This window comes from Mandrillus leucophaeus, unplaced genomic scaffold (genome assembly GCF_000951045.1).
Source record: "Mandrillus leucophaeus isolate KB7577 unplaced genomic scaffold, Mleu.le_1.0 Scaffold252, whole genome shotgun sequence".
In the NCBI taxonomy this organism is placed as follows: Eukaryota; Metazoa; Chordata; class Mammalia; order Primates; family Cercopithecidae; genus Mandrillus; species Mandrillus leucophaeus.
Genome location: NW_012102610.1, coordinates 194,437 through 208,159, shown reverse-complemented (window position 1 = coordinate 208,159; position 13,723 = coordinate 194,437).

Below are 13,723 nucleotides of genomic sequence, written 5' to 3'. Positions count from 1 at the left end.
TGTAATCCCAGCACTTTGGGAGGCCAAGGTGGGCAGATCACCTGAGGTCAGGAGTTCGAGACCAGCCTGACCAACATGGAGAAACCCGTCTCTACTAAAAATACAAAAAATTTAGCCGGGTGAGGTGGCGCATGCCTGTAATTCTAGCGACTCAGGAGGCTGAGGCAGGAGAATCGCTTGAACCCAGGAGGCAGAGTTTATGGTGAGCCGAGATCATGCCACTGCACTCCAGCCTGGGCAACAAGAGCGAGACTCCATCTCAAAAAAAAAAAAAAAAAAGTTGTATTTACAATTTTATATGCCTACAACATTGATTAATATTCCCTTAGTTAAGTCCCCAGCTGCTAATTTTTGCATTACTTAGGTAGCCACATACTTTTCTGTTTTTATTAACAAAAAACTGTTTTGGACATTTGGACCCATGTGCCAATTTTGAACATTCTGTTTTGAACATTTGAACCCATGTGCCAGTTTGGCTCTTGATGCATTGAATACCTACTGTTGATACATAATTTATATTTTGAGCAGAGTCTGAGGACTGGGAATGCTCAAGACCAAGGCTTCCTAACAGAGTGATTTCAGATAGGCTGTTCCCACTGTGATTGTTAAGTAATATAACTTCCCTTTCCCTGTGCCTATTTCTTAAATGCCCGAGGGTAAGGATGTGAGCCAAGCTGTCTGCAGACTTTTTGATGCCAGGGCCTTCAGGAGAGCTCTCTTTCCAGTCTTTGGTTGGAGCCCCTCCCTGGGGGTGACGCTTTGGCATTGGCAGAGCTCTGTTTTGCATTTCTACTGGATTTTTAAATGTTTGGGTATCTGGTAGATAGGTCATGAATTGCATTTACAAGTTTAGACACTTTTGTACAATAGTAAGAGGAGGTAGAAGAGGGAGTTAAGGAGGTGTGAGGGCTTCACTGAAGAGTGATATTTGGTTTACTGACATTGGGTTTTGGTAGCATCTCTTCCTACTATCACAATATGGACACATTTTTCCTTCTCAAAGTATTTTTCTGATTTTAATCTATAACATTCATTTATTCTCTTAGTAAAAATGCAGTAGGTAAATTTCTTTCCGATCAATTTCTGCACACCTTCTTAGTATGCAGAGTTTTTATTTAAAAAATTATTTCTATAGTAGTAAGAAGTTAACTCTTCCTAGTTTTAATGTGATCGACCTCTTTAACTGTTCTTCCACCAAATGGACCTGCAGTGGTCTAGATGATTTGTATAATTTATTAATGATTGAAAGTAAATTGTTAGCCTTTAAGGCATTGTTTACTATGGCTCTATAAAACACAGTTATCACTGTGATTCTTCAGTAATGTAATCCAAGTATCTCCAGACGTTTCCAAAAACTTATTAAAAATCTGTCACATAGCATGCTTAAAGGAGGCAATGTTGCATAAAACGTATTTATAAACCACAAGATTATTAACGGTTTAATATATGGGCAACTCAACTCAGTACAACTAAATAATGAAAGGATATTTGAATCTCAGGGGAAAAACAAAACTAAAAAAAAGAAAAAGAAATTACAATAGGGGAAAAACAAAACTAAAAAAAAGAAAAAGAAATTACACCCTTAGCCTTTTATGAAAATAACAACTTTTTTCTTTTCTTTAAAACTATTTTAAAAATTACAGAACATAAGTTTCTCGTAAAAGGTCAAGCCACTTGTATGCAAATGTTTGTAGCAGCATTTTTCATAATAGCCCCCAAGTGGAAACAACCCAAATGTCCATCAACATTGTGTGTATCCAATGTATATTCCACACTGGAGACACAAAATGTGGTCGACAGAGCCAATGGAATATTACTCAGACAAAAAAAAGGAGTGAAGTACTGATACATCTACCACACGGATGAGCCTCAAAAACATTACACTAAGTGGGCTGGGCGCGGTGGCTCACGCCTGTAATCCCAACACTTTCGGAGGCCGAGGCGGGCGGATCATGAGGTCAGGAGTTCAAGACCAGCCTGGCCCATGTTGTGAAACCCCGTCTCTACTAAAAATACAAAAAATTAGCTAGGTGTGGTGGCGGGTGCCTGTAATCCCAGCTACTCGGGAGGCTGAGGCAGGAGAATTGCTTGAACCCAGGAGGCAGAGGTTTCAGTGAGCTGAGATCGTGCCACTGTATTCCAGCCTGGGCAACAAAGCAAGACTCTGTCTCAAAAAAAAGAAAAAAAGTCAATTCTGTATGGTTCCTTTTATATGAAATGTCTGGTATAGGCAAATGCATAGAGGCAGAAAATAGATTAGTGGTTGCCAGGAGCGGGGGAGAGGAGAACTTAGGGAATGACTGATAATGGGTGCAGTTTCTTTTGGGGTGAAGTGTTTTGGAATTAGATAGTGGTAATGATTATACAATTTTTTTCTGAGACGGAGTTTTGCTCTTGTTGCCCAGGCTGGAGTGCAATGGCGCAATCTCAGTTCACCGAAATCTCTGCTTACTGGGTTCAAGCAATTCTCCTGCCTCAGCGTCCTGAGTAACTGGGATTACAGACTCCCACCACCATACCCGGCTAATTCTGTATTTTTTAGTAGAGATGGGGTTTCTCCATGTTGGCCAGGCTGGTCTCAAACTCCCGACCTGAAGTGATCCACTCGCCTCGGCCTCCCAAAGTGCTGGGATTACAGGAGTGAGCTACCGCGCCCAGCCACAACTTTATTAAATATACCAAAGCCCATTGAATTATACATTTTAAAGAGTAATTTTATGGGATGTTAATTATATCTCAATTTTAAAAATGTTTTTAATTATACTGAGAAAAATGATTATTTCTATTCTCCCTTTACTAAATAAGAACTAGCATGTTTCTAGTTTCCCCTTTCCACCCACCTACCGTGTTTTGTCATTCTGTTATTCCAGGGCTGCAGCATATTGATGTACAGTTTAACTCTGCTCGAAGGTAGCCAGCCAAGTGGATAAAGCGGGGCTGAAATCCTAGCACTGTGCTCATCCTACCTGAAAGAAGGATGAGCCTAATTCATTAAAAAATCACCCATAACCTAGCAGTGGCCTTGATCTTTTTAAAAACTTTCTTTCCTTCCTTCCTTCCTTCCTTCCTTCCTTCCTTCCTCCCTCCCTCCCTCCCTCTCCCTCTCTCTCTCCCTCTCTCTCTCTTTCTCTCTTTCTCAGCGTTTCTCTTTGTTGCCCAGACTGGAGTACACAGCTCACTGCAACCTCAAACTTCCAGGCTCGAGTGATCCTCCTGCCTCAGCCTCCTGAGTAACTGGGACTACAGATGCATGTCACCATGCCCAGCTGATTAAAAAAAAAAAATGTTGTAGATACTGTGTCTTGCTATGCTGCCCAGGCTGGTCTTAAACTCCTGGCCTCAAGTGATCCTCTCACCTGGGCCTCCCAAAGTGCTGGGATTACAGGTGTGGGCCACCTCACCAGGCCAAGTGATCATTTAAGATGATCATTTTAACGGGGTTTTGGGACTATTTTTGGAGGGTAGGTAAATACATATACTTCTTCAGGTCTACTCTCTTGAATTAGAAGTCAAGCACTTCATTTTATTGTCATACTATAATGAATATACTCTAATGGATTACTTTCCAGAATGGAACACCCTTTGGCACTTTCTTAGCAAATTGGGCTGGAAATTATCCAGTTAATGTTAAAAAGCACATTTTTAGTTTAAGTGTGTGTTCTATAGTCCCTTTAATTTTGCCTTTTGGGTTTTAAGAGGATTCAATGTATTGTTCAACTTTACCTTATGATCCCTGAATATGTTTTTATGCTTGATATCACTAAAGTGCCACCACTACAAAGGGGATTTCCTGATACTTACTTGTTCTAACAATGCAACTTTTTCTGACAGCATTCTTGTATAGATTTCAAAAGAGCTCAAATAATAGTATTTTCTACACTAAATTTAATCAGTGACTCAACACACATTTATTGAATTACTATTATGTTCAAAATAACACTCTATTCCAAACAGGAAGAACTCCTCAGATCCCAGCACTTTACATACGAAGTGCTTGTGTACCTGATACATGGTAGGTACTCAGTGAATATTTATAAATGGATCAATGCCTAAAGAACAATCTTCTTAATTTGTGATGCCTAAAGATTAGACACTGTCTAATAACCACAGAATTTAATAGGCCCTTTATTCAATTGGCATTCTAGAAGGGAAATTATCTGATGTAAAAAATGTGATATAGGCCAGGAGCAGTGGCTCACGCCTGTAATCCCAGGACTTTGGGAGGCTGAGGCAGGCGAATCAGGAAGTCAAGAGATCAAGATCATCCTGGCCAACATGGTGAAACCCCGTCTCTACTAAAAATACAGAAATTAGCTGGGCGTGGTGACACGTGCCTATAGTCCCTGCTACTCAGGAGGCTGAGGCAGGAGAATCGCTTGAACCCGGGAGGCGGAGGTTGCAGTGAGCCAAGATCGAGCCAATGCACTCCAGCCTGGTGACAGAGTAAACAAACAAACAAACAAACAAACAAACAAACAAAAAAACTGATATAATTTGGACTATTTCTAAGATAAATCTAAGAATTCTGGCAAACTAAAAACTTTCAGTGTTAACTATTTGTAGTGTTTTAAACTGATAATTTTTTTCAACAATTTTTTTTTTTGCTACTTTGTCAGTTTGTTTAGAAGTATCTGTTCTTAAACTGATAACTTTCAAGATCACTTAAAAGTGTTTCCACTTAAAAATCAATAATCAGCCGGAAAATGGCGCGAACCCGGAGGTGGAGCTTGCGGTGAGCAGAGATTGCACCACTGCACTCCAGCCTGGGCGACACAGCGAGACTCCATCTCAAAAAAGAAAGGAAAGAAAAAATCAATGATCAGCGGTTCTCATATCCATGTCAAACACTTAGTGTTTTGTAATTGTTATTGTTCTGTTTATTTGTTTGTTTCTAATCCCAGAAAGGTGGGATCTAGGATTCCTGGACTAATTAGAATTACCATGAATCTGAAATTTAAGATGCATGTAGGGTGATATTTTATGTTTTCGGTTTTTTTTTTTTTTTTTTTTTTTTGAGATGGAGTCTTGCCTTTTGCTCAGGCTGGAGTGCAGTGGCATGATCTCGGCTCACTGCAGCCTCTGCCTTCCAGGTTCAAGCGATTCTCCTGCCTCAGCCTCCCTAGTAGCTGGGATTACAGGTACCTGCCACCACACCTGGCTAATTTTTATATTTGTAGTAGAGATGGGGTTCCCCATATTGGCCAGGCTGATCTCGAACTCCTGACCTCAGGTGATCCTCCCACCTCGGCCTCCCAAAGTGCTGGGATTACAGGCGTGAGCCACCACACTTGGCCTAAGTTTTAATTTTAACTACATAAATTTTCATAAACAATTTTTTCCTTGTAAACAACTGAAAGATTCCCAAAAAAGCCACGATATTTTCTTGCCCAATTCCATCTCTCCTTCTTTGACTCAAGTGCTTTTCATGTATGTTAAAATTTGAGAACCATTGCTGTAATGGGAAAGTCAGAATTAGTAAACTGAAAAATTTTGTTAGAGCTTAAAATACAAGGCTAGTTTTTTTTTTTTTTTTTTTTTTTTTTTTCCCCCAATTTTGGTCTAAATCTCAGACTCTAAGACAGAGAAAAATTGCATTTTCAAGTATTTGAGAACCATCATTTAAGATGATATCTTACCAAAAGAATCTCTTCCTTCTCACGAAAAAAAAAAGTTTAGTTCCAATTACTGTCAGCAAGAAATGCAAGCAATGGAAATAGTAAACATATTCAGCATGTGGGGAAACAGTTGGTATTCAGTAAACAGCAAGTAATTTATTGACTTGGCAAGGCTCCCTTGAACTCCAGTACACAGTTAACTCTTAATTATCTAAGAACAGATTTACTATTTTGTAAATTCTTTAGAATGTTATTGAACTCTCTGTCCCTCATCTTGCTAAATTCTAGGCTGACATCAGTATGCCTGAGAGAGCAGTGGAGTTAATCAAGCTTGAAGGGTGAGCTAAGTACAGGTTCACTTTCAAATCCTTATTAAGCACATCCTCTTTGCCCTGCACTGTGTTAGGGTGAAAGACAAAAGATTCTGCTTTTAGGGAGCTCATAGTCCAGTAGAGGAGGCAGATAAGTTAAAAAAAAAAAAAAGAGAGAGATTACAATGCAGAAAGTGCAATAAACATGGCAATAACATTGTGCCATGGAGGTACATAGGAAGGGGGGAAACCTAACCCAGGTCGCCTAATGGGAAGGCTTCCCAGATAAGAAATACCTGAGTTTAATCTTGAAGGATGAGTGGGATGTAGCCATACAGAAATACTTGGGGTCCAAGGGCGATGGATCATGCCTGTAATCCCAACACTTTGGGAAGCAAGAGAATGGCTTGAGCCTAGGAGTTCAAGACCAGCCATAACAATATAGTAAGACCTTGTCTCTACAAAAAATTTAAAAAGTCAACTGGGTGTCATGGTGTGCACCTGTAGTCCCAGCTACTTGGGAGACTGAGGCAGGAGGATCACTTGAGCCCCGGTGGTTGAGGCTGCAGCGAGCTGTGATCACACTACTGCGCTCCAGCTTGGGCAACGGAGCGAGACTCTTTTTTTTTTTTTTTTTTTTAAAACAACCTAGAAGGTAGAGTCCAAGGCCTTTTAAAAAACAAACCAACAAAATCATTTGCACTAGACAGCCTAAGTTGACCTCAGGTTTCCAACGTGAGCAATTGGGCTCAATTTGAGACACGTTAAGTTTTTGGTGTTTGTGGGGAATAGCCAAGTGAAGATGTCCACAGACCATGGTTATCCATGCTTGCTGCTTCGGGAAGGGGTCTGGGATGGACACGCAATGTGGGGTCATCATTGTCTGCCTAGCGATGGAGCCGTTGATGGGAAAGAGATCTCCAGGAAAGGCAAGCTGGGGTGGCCTCTGTGGGCAATGTGAGCTTTTAAGGGGTAGTGGAATCTGAGAAGGATCAGCTAGAAGGGCAGAAAAAAGAAAAATGAGAACAACTTGGTAGGATGAAGGTCAAAGGAAAAGAGCAGACAACACTGTCATACGGCACAGAGAAGTCAAAGAAGATAGGCCTGGGAACTTTGACAAGAACCAAGGCAGCAGCAGAAGCCACGCCAGTCAGAAACATTTATTAAGCACCTACTATGAACGTACCAGGCACTGTAAACTGTTGTGCTATTTAATCTTCACTATGGTCCTTTGAGGGAAGGCATTATTAATATTATCATTCTTAGATTACAGATGAGTAAACTGAGGCCCAGAAGATCTTGACCAGAGTGGTACAACTGGTTTGCAACAGTGCGAAGACTGTGACTCAGCTTAGCCTCACTTGTGAGTCCGGCTCTCTGTCATGTGCTGGTGACCGACAGTGGTGAGAAAGCAGAGAGTGAGTGAGTGTTCCCTACTCATTAGAAATCTTTGTCAGTGGAGCATAGTGGGTAGATTTCACAAAGAAGAGGCAGAGTCTAAGCAGGTGTTTTTTTGTTTTAATTTTTGTTTTTAAGATGACAGAGGCTTGCCCGCGATGATCAGGTAAAGAAAGAGAGCCAAGGAAAAAAGAAAAAATCTTCAGAATGAAGGGACTGATGCCTGTCTAGCCATACTTCCACTTCTGGGGTTGAATCACAAGAGATCTGAAAGAAAACCTGCCGGTGTGAACAACTGAAGCTGTTTGGTACTGTGTGAGTGTGTTTTAGGAAAGAAATCACCTGCAAAAAATGTCCATCTCACCTTATCTCATTTAGGAATTCATTAATACGATGAACATCATTCATGATGAAGTAGACTGAATTTCTTGTGTAACCACAATCCGGAACTATACTTGCCACATCAAACCAGGCCCTACCTATCTAGGTTCAGGGCAAAGAGTAGCAGCTGGGGGAGGGGCTCCATGTACACTTTTCCTTCCTGTGTCCACACTGTAAAATCCAGTACCTTCTTTCTTTCCATCAGTTGCTGTTCTCAGTGGAGCACCCAGACCTCTTTTTTTTTTTTTTTTATAGAAAAAAATGATGCCCATCGCAGAGCTCTTGGCTGGTCCTGCAGCAGAGCTAGAAGTTACTAGTTCCTGTTCTCCCAGATCTTATTTTTGAAAACTATGTGCCAGTGTGGCTAAACTTTATTTAAACTGAACTTCTAATAACATACTAGAAAAGAAAATTAATCCCAGTTTTTGTTTGTAACTTTATTATAAGGACTTACAATGAAATTCGTACCCAGAGCTCTTTGTAGATTCCTCCACAAGATAATGGCTTTGCTGGTCTGTGGAGCAGTGGCTTCTAAATCACACTCTAGGTAATTATTTTATAGGTTCAAGAAAGACATACGCTACTGGGGACCTACTGAGCCAAGGCACTAATGCTAGGGCTGCGGGGAAAGTGCAAAGTGTAATGTGGACATCTTTTGTGGGAGTGCTCAACTTTCTTAGAGATAGGGACCAGAATTCAGAGTAGTGAAGCACCAATATAAGTAGTAAAAGAATGTTTACTTTTTCCATTTAAAAGCAATGATACCAGTAATGCATGAATATATTCTTGCAGAAAGGAATACAGAAATCTCTAGAATAAATTGTTCAAGTTCCTCCTCACGACCTCCCTACTTCCACTTCCCTTCCCAAATTGAGGTATTTCTTGTTGGTCTCTTTTCTATGCATTTCCACACAAACAGAAGCAAATATGTATACTTCTACACGTATGTAATTTAACATATGTACTTTTATTACTGTTCAGCATAAATTGTTCAAAATACATTTTTTTCTGCGAACTTTTTCCTTAAGAAGGTCTATTCATGTCAGAACATATACATGTATTCTTTTAAAAGTCAGTGTAGTATTACTACAGAATAAATCAATAAATTTATTAAAACATTAGAATGTATCCCACACAAGAGAAACAAAAACTACTAAATTCTAAAACATTTGATTGGCAGACACTAGTGATTAATTCCATGTTTAATTCCATGTTTAATCATTTGTTTGAGTAGACTTAAGCTTCATGGAAATTTTCTCCACTTTAATCTTTTAAAAACATAGATTTAATATTAATACATTATTTTGACATATAAAAGCCCTTATATAAATGTTTTGCTTAAAACCAAGCAACTTAAAAGGAATATTTAAGTGGAAAATACTGGAATGCTACCTAGTTAGCATATATGATTGAATGCTATGGATCCCACAAGGCAGGACTAGAATGAAATAAAAGAAAAAGATTCTTAAATGTCTCAGGAAAATGGGAATCCTTGTGGTACCTAAGGACAATGGTAGGTCAGTTTCGGCTGGGTGCAGTGGTTCATGTCTGTAATCCCAGCACTTTGGAAGGCCAAGGCGGGTGAATCACCTGAGGTCAGAAGTTCGAGACCAACCTGACCAACATGGCGAAACCCTGTCTCTACTAAAAATACAAAAATTAGCCAGACGTGGTGGCAGGCGCCTGTAATCCCAGTTACTCAGGGGGCCGAGGCAGGAGAATCACTTGAACCCAGGAGGCAGAGGTTGCAGTGAACCGAGATGGTGCCACTGCACTCTAGCCTGAGTGACACAGCAAGACTCTGTTTCAAAAAAAGAAAAAAAAGTCAGTTCTTTTCTGATCACTGTTAAACTGATAACTAAAATCTAAAAAAAAAAACCAAAAAAACAAAAAAACACTACTTCTTGTTTAAAGATATATTTGGCCAAGTGCAGTGGCTCACGCCTGTAATCTCAGCACTTTGGGAGGCTGAGGTGGGCAGATCACCTGAGGTCGGGAGTTTGAGACCAGCCTGACCAACATGGAGAAACCCTGTCTTTACTAAAAATACAAAAAAAAATTAACAGGGCGTGGTGGTGCATGCCTGTAATCCCAGCTACTCGGGAGGCTGAGGCAGGAGAATCACTTGAATCCAGGAAGCAGGGGTTGCAGTGAGCTGAGATCATGCTACTGCACTCCAGCCTGGGCAACAGAGTGAGACTCCATCTGAAAAAAAAAAAAAAAAAAAAAAAGATATATTTGTACACGCACATGTATAGAGGAAAACCATAAGTTTATGTTTTCTTTATGTTTTAACAGTGGTTATCTCCGGGTAATGGTCCATATTCAAGTGATTCTTATTCTTTATCTTTTTCTGAACTTTCCAATTTTAAAAATAATAAATACATATTAGTTTTCTTAATTAGAGAAAAATGAAATAAAATGAATTAATAACAAATGAATGAAATGAGTATGTATCTTGGCTTGAGAACAGAAACTCTGCCGTCTTTATCTTTACATTTCCCCACATTACTTTTACTTAAGCGTAACATATACAATTATAATCTTGGGTCAAACAAACTTAAAAATAGGCTTGTAATATATAAATAAACACAACACCTAAAGTAGTTTTTATTCTAGTACTACTAGGCCAGCATACAAAATATACCTTTATTTACTAATGTGATATCTCTTCTGTTAAATAATTCATTTTTTAAATTTATAATTTCACGAAATTTAGTTTTTAAAAAAGCTTATTCTTGTCATTTCCAAAAAAAGAGAGGGGAAAGGAGAGAGGAAGCTGTGCTTAGTGGGAAAGTTGCAACATTCGGTTCGTGAGTAGTTTTTGCTTTAGATATTTTTTTTCAACGACTTCTCTTACATAAGAGTCCTGTGATATCTCCATAGGGAGAAATAACCCTCAGCTACATTATGTCTTTTTAATTTTTCCTCCAGATAGTGTTTACAAATCAACATGTAGGAATGACTCCATATTTAAAGTTATTAGCCAACTCTAGTGTCTATTTGCCATTAAGGACAATTAGTAATTTTAACAATCAATGAGAGTTTATTTTAGGAGAAAACTTACTGAAATTTTCAGGAAATAACCTTTTTGTTCCAAAACAGCTGTCATTGAACACCATTATATCTACAACAATTAAAATTATCTTTGGTGACTTTTAGCATCTGGCATTGCTCCATTATTGTTCAGTTAAATATTTTTCAAGTTTGCTAGGACTTTTGCCCACCATGTGCTTACGACTCTTTATTGTCAATATGTATCTTAGAAGTCACCTTTGTGACATTACTTTTTTTGTATTGTGGGAGAGTGCATAATTTCTATAGTGAATTGCCTGAGAAATGAAGTAATATTTATTAGGAAATTGCAGTACATATCTACAAGTTACCTACAAACATACAATTATAATTTATTCTGTTATATTTAACAACAAATATTCCCTTCTCTCTTTTACTAGATCCGTGCAAAAAATAATTCCTAGTTTAAAGAATTAGCTAATGTGCAGTGGCCAAAAAACAAACAAAAAGCAAAGAGCAACATGTCATTTTGATCAATTTAACTGAAAAATATGAAGGACATTTCCATGTTGAATTCACCCAGACCATTAGTGCAGGGAATTGATTGTTAAAAACAAAACCAAAGAAAAACAAAAACATACTATTTTGCATCCCAATGGAAGTCATAAGTATGTTAGTTCAAAACCCATCCAAAATGAGTCATGTGTCTTAGAAAAAAATAACAAACCTGAGATCCTGTAATACCTTACCCAATTTAAATCCTAATTACGACTTCATGTTTGTTTCATTTTGAGACAAAGTGAATGCTTATCTTTAGAAATGACTAATTAAGCATTGAAATATAATAGCTTCAGGAGCCTAAATGCATCATATGATAAAAGAACAATACTTTTATAATATCTGAGGCCTTGATCACTATTATTGAGTTAGTATATTTTGAGGGAAAAAAATTACGTGCCATGATTTTATTCAAACCAAAAAAATATTTGGAAAATATTTAAGAATTATTACTGATTATTGAAATCTAAAACACTAATACCAGTGAATATTTCTTATACCCTAATACTTCTCTGAACAGTTACAAAGCCAATAATTAACCATTCAGACTGAAGGAAAAAAAAAAAACTGGAAAGGATTTATAAGGGTGAGTAGGGTGAAATTTATTTAAGTAACTTCAAAAATCTGCACAAACCCAAAGCAATTTGAGCTCTGTGTTATGGATTTGGGGGACTGTCAATGTGCATCGATTGTCCTTAGACTGCCTCTCTTGCAACTTCTTCTCTCCTCTATAACATAACTGATATTGCTATTCCTGGCATGTCCCCCATCCCCACAAGTTCACATAATCAAATCCTGGACTATTTTTGATGAGAAATAGTAGCTAACAAGATTGTTTTCCCACTCTAGGCAGTTGAAAATGGAGGACGTGCAAAATATTATTTTAAAAGCAGGTTGCAAAACTAACTTTCAAAAAAGTTAAAATGGACTAAACACTTGAAGACAGATACTCCGTTGAAGACAGATACTCCGAATTGTTAAAAAGTTCTTACCTCTGGGGGACAGAGTACTGGTGATTTTTCTTTTCTCACTTTTTTCTGCATTTTTCAGGGATTTATGTATTACATTAATAGTTAACAAAATAGTGAAAGTCAAATATGGGGAAAAGTATCTCATTGGTCATGAAAATGTAAATAAAATATGCAAAACACTGAATTGTTTCAAATTATTGTTTAAAAACTACTGTTGTAAAATGATCCAGGCCTCCAAGCTCTTCCTCTCATTTGCGGAACATAAAGTATATTTTGGATCAACACATGGAACATTCCAGACAATGTGAAACTAGAAAGGAACTGCACCTGTATCCCGACACCGCGCCAAAAAAATGTAGCTACTGAATAAATACTCATCTTAAATTGGGAAAAGGAATTAAAGTCCATTTTCTACTTACTCCTATGCAGAAAAGTGAAAGTTTTATTCTTGGCATGAATATGATAGAACTCGTGGGACAGTAACTATTATTTAGAAGGTACTTTTTAGAGTTTGACTCCACTGAGCAGTTTTAAGTGGAAGAGAAGGCATTGCAGAATATGAATGAATGCTATAACTGAAAACTTGATGGTTTTGAATTAAACTCTGGCTATTTACTTTGTGAGTTTTGAGAATCACTTGATTAATTTTTTTTCAGATGATTACTTGTACCAAACAGGGAAAGAACATCGTGTATTTAAGGATTTGTTTACCTAAATGAATGCGCTTGGTGAGGAGGAATTTAGCTTCAGCAGAATTTTCTGTAAGAAGAGTAACATTTACATAATGGCAATTCTAAAAAAGTCATCTTTTTCAGAGAAAAATGTGAAGCAATGTGTGTGGAAAGCTGCAAAATCTCGAGTTGCAGGCAGATTAGGCAAGAGGCGCCTGGTGAAAAATAAAAAAAGAATTAAATCATGGCTAAAGATTTTTTCCAGCAAAAGTAGTTAATATGTGGAACAAACTGTTAACATGGCTTTTAAAAAATAATCAGAAGCTGTGAAAGAATTCTGACAGGGGAGATGAGAGACATGAGATAAATGGGGAAGTAGAGAATAGAAGCATGAATATGTGATGGCACATGTGACTTTGCCATTAATTTTGTTATCTTTGCAGAAGACCTTAGATCAATGAGGAAAGTGGATGGAAGACAGGGCAAGCTAAAATTTAGCTCTCTAGATGGAATCTTTTGCTTATGTTTTTTTCTTTTTATTTTTTTTCCCCACTGTGTTTGTTTCTGGGGATTATATTCTACAGCAGAAAGACTTCCCCCAAATACTCTATAGTTTACCAAAAAAAAAAATGGAAAAGCATACTATGTGAAACTATTGTCAGACATAGATAGAAAAGAGACCAAAGAGAAATCTTCACCTTGGCCGGGCAAGGTGGCTCAAGCCTGTAATCCCAGCACTTTGGGAGGCCGAGACGGGCGGATCACGAGGTCAGGAGATCGAGACCATCCTGGCTAACACGGTG